At 41.1% G+C, this 9,329-nt stretch overlaps 1 non-coding gene across 1 annotated transcript; it reads left to right on the forward strand.

The window, feature by feature from the left end:
• Positions 1 to 5,485: 5,485 nt before the first annotated feature.
• LOC143652841 (small nucleolar RNA SNORA70) lies at positions 5,486 to 5,618 on the forward strand. The gene has a single exon (XR_013160895.1). It is a non-coding gene; the product is annotated as a small nucleolar RNA SNORA70 (small nucleolar RNA).
• Positions 5,619 to 9,329: the final 3,711 nt, after the last annotated feature.

Below are 9,329 nucleotides of genomic sequence, written 5' to 3' on the forward strand. Positions count from 1 at the left end.
AGTAGTAGTCAGTGTCATCCCTTCCCACTTTCTAATGTGGTCCATTAGAAAGATTGAAGGGTGGGAGTGAAGAAACCTGAACTCTAGACTGGGCTCCACCTTCCCCAGCCACGTACGTAAACTTGCGTGCCCAGAGCTCTGATCCTGGCCCCTTCAGCAGCCCACGCGCACAGGGGACCTCTGTGTACACTCCCTCCCTGCACATGTCCCTGCGGGGAGGACCTTGGAGCCGGGAGGTAGAGGGTGCTGGCCTGGCTGTGGAGGGAGGAAGGTAGGAGCATATGCTGTCTTCATCCATCACCTGGGCTGGCCAACCGAGTCACACATTTCAAGAGACTTACAAATCTTTCAGAGTTTTGCTGCTCTAAATCTGCCTGGCTCTTATTAATAAAATATAATAGTAATTCTGAGAATAGCGGCCTATTAACCAAAGTCAGAGAATGACAGAGCAATTAAAGGCAGAATGAGTTATAGGGCCCAAGGACATGGTTAAAGGGTGGCCAATGCAGGTATCCAAAGGAACACCGTTAGTCCCAGGCAGTGACTCAAAGGTAGAATATCCAAGCCCAGGTATTTGAATTGTTTGGAGAATAAGAAGAATAGGTTTATAGGGGAGCTATTAACTCAGAAAGGGATGATTCACTAAGAAAGTTAGGTGGGCATTTGATGGGCTACGAAATGATCCCCAACCAGCTACAACCGTTTAATTTTCTGTATGACATTACTTCTTTCTCCCTACAGTGTTTAGTGTCTTTTTTTAATTTCAATCTTACACAGCAGTCGCAAACATAGACTCCAGCATACCCCTCACTCCCCCAGATACCCAGATCCATCAATTTTAATGTCTTTCCCCTTTGCCATTCTATCCTTCTGTCTGTCATCCATCCATCCACCCATCTTCTGAACCTTTGAGAGCAGGTTGCACACATCGTACTCCTCAAGCCCACAGCATGGGGCCCCAGTAACTGCCCCAGTTATGGGAAGAGGAATGGCCCCTCCTCCGTAGGAAACGGTTTTCTCAGGGTCCTGGTGCTGCGTCGTTTATCCTACAGTCAGCAATTCCTTGCCCCAGGAAGCACGATTTCGCTGCTCTCCCACAGTGCTCTGCGCGAGAGCTCAGTGGGGCCGCCTTGTACAGGCAGGGCAAGCCCTGGAAAAGCAAGCCCCTGTGTCACCACCAGACAGACTGGGCCAACCGCACGGGCTCCCAGAACGTGCGAGGGCTCAGGGGAGCAGGGGACGGCTCCCCGCAGAGCTGAGAGGGCCAGCCAGGGCACCAGGGATCCTGTCCGAGCTCGTGCGTGCTCGCCCTGTCACTGGAGTCTTTCAACTGTTTTCTAGAGTTTGAGAAAGATGCTTGTGCCAGTTCTTAATGTTGTCCAAAGCCTCACACTCCACTATCCTGATTGGGGTGTCGCCCACCCCAGTGGTGCTTTTATTTTTAATTTCATTTCATCTGAGTTTGTGGAGTTCTTAGCTGACAGTTCTAGATATGGTTACTCCCTCCATAAAAACTATTCCAAAAATTTGACCCAGACCAGACTGGGCCACTTTGGAGGGCAGAAGAGAAGTTTCTAAAATCCCAGAAATATTTTCCTAAGATCACCCATAAAGAGAACCAGAGTCCCAAGGGGGGCCCAGAGTGGGAAGAGCTTTGTGACTTCATCTCTCCCCATAAGGACACAAACTGACCCCACCCATCCTGGACATGGCCAACGGCTGAGCTGAGAGGATCGGACCCACCCAGCAAACCAAAACCCTTTCCCCAGAGAGAGGCCCCATGCCACCTGCTGTGATGTGTTATCCTCAGACTCACCCTAGCAAGCTTGGAGATGTTTCTGCTAATTCAACACAGAGGGTGGGCCCTCTCAGATCACCTGTCTCTCGCCCACAGCGAGAACAAACTTTCACCACAGTGGATCCCCAAAACTTTTAAAGTCCATCTTTTAATAGGCTCTTAGACAGTGGTTCTCCACCCTAGAAATCTAGGAAGTTGTATTTTAAATATCAGTGTCTGGGACTCACCTCCAAGAGATTACAATTTAATCGGTATAGGCTGTTTGTTACACAAAGCATAGTCCTCGAACCAGCAGCACTAACATCATCCAGGAGTCTGTTAGAACTACAACATTCCAAGCCCCAAGAGACCTAATTAATCAGAATCTGTATTTCAACAAGGTTTCCAGATTATTCAAATGCGCAGTAAAGTTTCAGAAGCATCGGTCTAGAGCAGAGCCCAGTCATGAGTATTTTTTTTCATAATTCTCAAAGTTTTTGTAGTGCTCAGGCAAGGCTAAGAATGCCCCTCTCAAGTTTTAGCTTCGGTCCTTTCCTTCTTGTTGCCCAACCTCTACTAAGCTCAGAGTCCTAAGCACCAGACCAGTGAGTCAGTGAGCCCCTACTTCAGACCTGACAAGAGAGATATTGTTAGCTGTGGAAAATTCCCTATCTCCCATGCCCGCTTCCCTGAAGTTTATCACAGTCAACCAAATCTAGATGGGTCTCCTCACCAACCCCCAGAAATGTTTTATTCCCTTCCTTATCCAACAGCTGAATTTCTTTCTGTATTGTTTTGGGGGCTGGTTCCTCCCTAGCTCCCACCCTCTCTCCCTGCCATTTTTAGTTCTTGGCAGCTTTCAATACAAGTGTTTCCACAGATTGAAGAAGGCCTCATAAGCTTTTTTCCTCTTGTTTTCATGGCACAATCTCATCACAGAATATGCCTTTCTGCATAACACATGTATAAGAAATGTTAATGGCAAAAAGGCAAATGCTGATGGAGAGACACGGGAAAGATATCATTTAATATCTCCAGATAGGAGCAGCAGCAGCTTTTCAACAACAATAACAGGCCAATGGTGGGGCAAGCAGTAGGCAGAAACTTGGGATGTTGCATTCTAACACTGGAAGATTCACAAAATGGCTTAAAATATCAAAAGTCGCCAAGGGTTCCATGCCTAAAATTATCCCATTTCAAATTATACCCCCAATTAAGAGAAGATAGCCATCTTGCAAAAATGGCCATTGTCAGTGACTGAGAGAGTTCAAATAGAGTTGAGAGGCTATTCTAGAGGCTACTGTTATGCAATCTTCAGCTAGACATTGTTAATTGCCACACTCTGCCAAGCCCCAAGGGAAACCATTCCTGCCAACACTAAAGAACACCTAGGGCTTTATCTGAGATTCTACACAGGCTCCATGCACTATACTTACTTTCCAGAAACCTACAACCTCCAGATGGGTTCCTAGGCCAGATAAGTCCTGAAACCCAGAGAGGCCAGCCTCTCCAGAACATCAACTAGTTCCATCCCCCTATCCCATAGAATCAACAGCTCTTTCCAACATGAAAAGTTAGAATGGGCATAGCTCAAATACCCCTAAAGAGTGTGAGAAAGATCAAAGGAGACGGTGGAGTTATACAGAGAAGATAGAGTTTAACGAATGAGTATGACTGCTGAATCATTATATTCATATTTCTTTTAGTCTCCGGAGTCTTGGTGTAGCTAGAAATAAAAACTTAAAATTGTGCAATTGTAACCCATACTAAACTCTGAAATCTGTTCTACAACAAATTGTTGCACTTGAAATTTATTACTTTTTTGCATATATGTTATTTTTTACAATAAAAAATAAAATTCAGGCAACAATAAAAAAAGGGTCACTGCAATTGAGCTTCCCAGTGCCATTATCACCTTTGTACCTATAAGGGCAACACCCAGGTTGTGGGAAGGGAGGGTCTTTTTGAATCTATATCAACCCAAGTTAGTTGAGTAGCTTTGAAAGCTTCTTTAGGTTAGACTGCTCAGTGTGAGAAAAGGGACTGAGATTTCCCTGTATATTCTGAGGCCGAGAGTAGGCTGAAATGAGGTCCAACTATCTCTTCTCCCCACCCCACTCCACACCCCCAAATTCAATAAGAGTAGAGCAAATGTTAGGGAATTCATATCCCCCCAAACTGACTGTGCTTCAAGATACACTGGGTTGGTTATGTAAGTCACATGGTGCAGTTAAGATCCATCATGTTCAAATTCAAACAATTTTCAAAATCAACAGATCTGGTGAAAATATCTTGATACAAGTTGCAAATCTGATTACATGTAACCCTTCCCTTACATCCCTAGTGACTAGAGAAGTATGCAGACACAGCCCATCATAGATACCATACAATCTCACTGGTAGCCAATTACAAACCTACTCAGTAGTCAGGGGACAATGCAAAGTATTTCTTGTTTTCTGTCATTTGATCCCTATACAGTCACCTCTCTAGGATCTACAGGCTCATCTTCCTTGTCTCCTATATTCTCTCCTTGCTATCCCCCTCCCTCCCCAGGTCTCAACTTCATCTCTCTGGTTGCCAAGGGACCAAGGCTAAGAAGGCTACCGGTCCTTTATCTACCCTGGGACAGCACCTCTAACTCTTGGCATCTTCTACGTGTCTACTGTTCTTCAGTGAAGAGCAACTATAAAACAAAATTACATTTTTCCTAAGAAATTGGTCTCATCTCAAAATGTAATTTCAATGCATTATTGTAGCAAGTCTTCCTGCCTGGGGTGAGGATGCGAAGGAGATGGAGCTCCCACTCAGGACAACTGTGCTGGGAGAGGGGGACTGATTTCAGTATTCCATGTGGCCAAGAGTACTTTCTGTTACTTTCCAGGATAAAGTCTAGGTAAAATTTCTGACATGACCTGTCTTCAGGGAAAAAGACAGAAGCAGAGACTCTCTAAAGAAAACTCTTTACAGAAAGAAGGACTGCTGACTCCCACTGGGTCTGTCAATCACGTGACTAACAGGAGTCTTGCTTAACCCTGTGATCTAATACCAACAGAGGTATTGCTTCTCCACCTTGTCTCTGAGGACCTCTCCAGCCAGAGGAGAGCAAACGCTTCTCCAAGTAACACTCTGCAAGCATAAAATATTCTCAAAGACTTAAGCTTTATCCAAAAAGTTCATTCCAATTTTACAGTCTTATTATGCATGTTTTCATATTAAAAATAAAAGTTTAAATTTGCATACCAGCTAAATTACTAACCAGGTTTCCAGAGCCTGTTAAGATGGAGCAAGCACGCTCCACTCTATCTCTCCTAATGATTATAACTAAAGACTCCTGGGCAGAATATATACATCAACCACCAGAGGACTCTCAAAAGAAAATAATAGTAGGCACAGAGAGAATGGGGCTCAAAACTCAGCGAACACGTGATACGGCAGTGAATTTACTGGCCTTTTCTTTTCTCCCATTCCTCCCAGATTAGGCCTGGAACAGCCCAAATCTGAGAATTGCTCAGCAGGCATGGAACAAAAACCGTTCAAGAGAAACCATCTCTTTATGGTCAGACAACCAGAAAGAGTGAGGGACAGAGATAGTGGAAGAAATCCACTGTTTTTTCTTTCTCTGTTCTGGAGAAGGAACACAGGAAAGAAAGCTTTCTCCTGGAGGTGAAACAATTGAACAAAAGGTACAGTCTCAGAAATTGTACTGCACTGCCACCAATTAAGCCAATCTCCCCCTTCCCCTGTGGAATCCTGTGTGCAGTGGCTGCAGACAGCAGCCTCCTTGGTAGTGGACATAGCCTGTTGCTACTGTGGGCTGCCCTAAGGGTCCTTGGAGCCATTTCCTCTTGATGATCCTGTCTGACCTCACGCCATCCCCAGCAGAGGCTCTAGACAGGTATGCAAAGTGTCTGGAAAGCCCCAGGGTACGGTGGCCAGGGTCCACCTCAGTCACCTCATCATGTCCATATGCACCAAGCTTCAAAACAAGGAGTATGTGATCGAGGCCACGCGTAGGGCCAAGTTCAAGTTCTCTGAGTGCCAGAAAATCTATATCTCCAACAAGCAGGCCTCTACCAAGTTTAATGCTGATGAATTCAAAGACATGGTGGCTGAGAAATGCTTCATCCTGAATGTTTGTGGGGTCAAATACATCCCCAATCCTGGCCCCTTGTACAAGTCCAGGCCCAGCACTCATGACGGCTTGCCAGCACTGCCCTTGTCTGACTTGTGCCCACCAATAAACTACTTCCTGGCCATCTAAAAAAATTAAGTGGTATTGCATATGCAGGGCAAGAATCAGATGAAAAAGGACTAACAAAAATCTGATCAATTAAACACAGGCTATTCTAAATGTTTAGAGTAAGACAGACTAAACATCAAAGAAGAGCTTTAACACAGAGCCAAGCAACAATAAAACCCTAGGCAAGAGAGGGAAGCTGACCTTTAGAGTAAAACCAAGATAATCAGATGACAAGACATCACAAACCATACTAAGAAAAAGGAAGATATTGCCCAGCCAAACGAGCCAAGTAAAACTTCAGAGGAGACAGAGAATTTAGAACAACTTATCAAAGAAGTTCAAACAAATCTAAATCAATTCAAGAAGATGAAGGGAAATATGGCTAAACAGATGAAGGATATTAGGAAGATAGTGTATGAGCATAAAGATGAATCTGAAAGTATAAATAGAAAAATAACAGAAAGTACGGAGATGAACTCCACAATTGAGATGATTTAAAAGACACGAGAAGCATACAACAGCAATTTTGAATAGGCATATGAAAGAATCAGCAAGTAACAAGACAATTGAACTCTTACAGATAAAAGAACATATAGAGAAAAGAACAGAAAAAAAATTGAGCAGTTTATCAGGAATTTGAGTGACAGAACAAAGTATGCAAAATACATGTCTTAGGTGTCACCAGGAGAAAAGAGAAGGGGCAGGGGGAAGAAAGACTGTTTGAGGAAATAATGGCCAAAAATTTTCCATCTCTTTTGAAAGACATAAATATGCATGTCCAAAAAGTACAACATACTCCAAACAGAATAAATCCTAATAGACCTACTGCAAGACACATGCTAACCAGAATGTCAAATGTCAGAGAAAAAGAGAGAATTCTGAAAGCAGCAAGAAAAAAGTTATTCCTAACATACAAGGGGCACCCTATCAAATTAAATGCCAATATCCCATCAGAAACCATGGAGGCGAGAAGGATGTGTATGATATATTTAAGGTACTGAAAGAGAAAAACTACCAGCCAAAAATTCTTTATCCAGTACAACTATTCTTCAAAGATACTCACAGATAAACAGTAACTGAGAAAGTACATCAACAAGAGACTTGCCTTACAGGAATTACTAATACAAGGTGTCAATAATAGGGTGGTATATGGGAAAACTATAGATGATGGTTAATAGTACTATTTTAATCATCCTTCATCAATTTTAACTAAGGTAACTACTGTTAAAAAAAAAAGCACAATTATAAAAATGTAATATGTCAAAAATGTAACAAAAAAATGTAACAAATAAGCCACACTAATACAAGGTGTGAGTGTGGAGTGGTGTGTGGGAATCCTGTATTTTTTGCATATTTGTTTTATAAATCCACAACTTCTCTAATAAAAAAGTTAAAAACTAAAAAATTATTTAATAAACAAAATTAATGGGTGGTCTCTCCCCCATCATGAAGAATGAGCTCGACAAGCAAGGGTGTCACACCGAGAGAAGTTCTTCAGTCCCTGCTCCTGGGACCTGAGTGATGGCTCAGAAATTGTGCCAAGGTGGAGAAGCAGGCAGAAAGCTCAGCATCACTCCCCAAAGGAACTAAATTCACTTGCACAGAGTTTGGAGAAGTTCAAGCTTGAGGGTGCTCTCGAAAACAGTGGAGGTTGTAGGAAAGGCAATTAGAAGGAAATTAACAACAGAACACATTTTTTTTCAAGTGCACATGGAATATTCACAAAGAAAACCATGTCTGCATCATAAATAAAACATTAACAAATTTAAAGGAATTGAAATCATACACAGTGTGTTCTTTGACCATGATGAAATTAATACCAAATCAAAATCAGAAAATGGTGGAAAATCCTTAAAAAATCAGAAAGTCAACACCAAATTCTAAGTAATCCCCTGGTTTAAAGAATTCTTGAAGAAAATTAGAAAATAATTTAAACTAAACTAAAATCAAAATTACAACATTTCAAAATTTGGGGACTGCAGCTAAAGCAATACTTACAGGAAAAATTATAGCACTAAATGAGCATATTAGAAAAGAAGGTTTCAAACCAAGCTAAGCTTCACCTTATGAAATTAGAAAAGAAGAGCAAAATAAACCCAAAGCAATCAAAAGAAAGGAAATAATAAAGAGAAAAGCAGAAATCAACAAAATTGAAAATAAGACAAAACAATAGAGGAGATCAATGAAATCAAAATCTGATTCTTTGAAAACATAAAGTTGATACACGTCTAGCCAAAATGACCAAGGAAAGGGGAAACACACAATATCAAGAATGAGAGAAAGGATCTCGCTCCAGACCTCAAACATCAAAAAGATATTAAGGGAATACTATAAACAACTTTACAGTTTTAAATTCAACAACTTATATGAAATGAATCATTCTTTAAAGAAACAAATTACCAAAACTCACTAAAAAAGAGATAGCTTATTTGAATAAGACCTATCACTATCAAATACGTTGAATTTGTAGCAAAACAAGACGCAAACAAACAATAATAAACAAACAAAACTCCAGGCCCAGATGGTTTCATTGGCAAATTCTACCAAACATTTAAGGAAAAAATAACACCAATTTTACAAATCTCTAGAGAAAATAGCAGAGGAGGGAACTCCTCAACTCATTTTACAAGGTCAGAATTATCCTGAGGCCAAAATCAAACAATGACAGTACAACAGGATAAAACTACAGATCAATATTCCTCATGAACATAGAAGCAAAAAATCTTCATCAAAAATATTAGCAAATGAAATTCAGCGATATAACTCAAAAATAAAACAGCACAATCAAATGGGGTTTGTCCTGGGAAGACAAAGCTGGTTAAATATTCAAAAATCCATCATCCAGCATATTAACATACTAGAGAGGGAAAACCACATAATCCATCAGTAAATCCCTAAAAGCATTTCACAAAATTCACCATCCATTCATGATAAAATTCTCAACAAACAAGGGTTAAGGAGGGATTTCTTAATCTGATAAAGAACATCTACAAAATAACTACAGCTAACGTACTTTGTGGTGAAAGACGGAACACTTTTCCCCTAAGAATAGTGACAAGTAAAGAATGTATGCTTTCACCACTCTTATTCAGCATTGTGTTGCAAGTCCTAGCCAGTTCAGTAAGGAAAGAGAAGAAAGTGAATACAAATTAGAAAGGAAGAAATAAAGCTGTCTCAAATCAGGCAAAAGATTGTCTTGGCAGAAAATCTCCTAGGATTACTGAGTTTATCAAGGTCATAGGATACAAGATCAACATACAAAAATCAATTGCATTTCTATATACTAGCAATGAACAATTGCTACTTTATTTT

Source organism: Tamandua tetradactyla, chromosome 12 (assembly GCF_023851605.1).
Source record: "Tamandua tetradactyla isolate mTamTet1 chromosome 12, mTamTet1.pri, whole genome shotgun sequence".
In the NCBI taxonomy this organism is placed as follows: domain Eukaryota; kingdom Metazoa; phylum Chordata; class Mammalia; order Pilosa; family Myrmecophagidae; genus Tamandua; species Tamandua tetradactyla.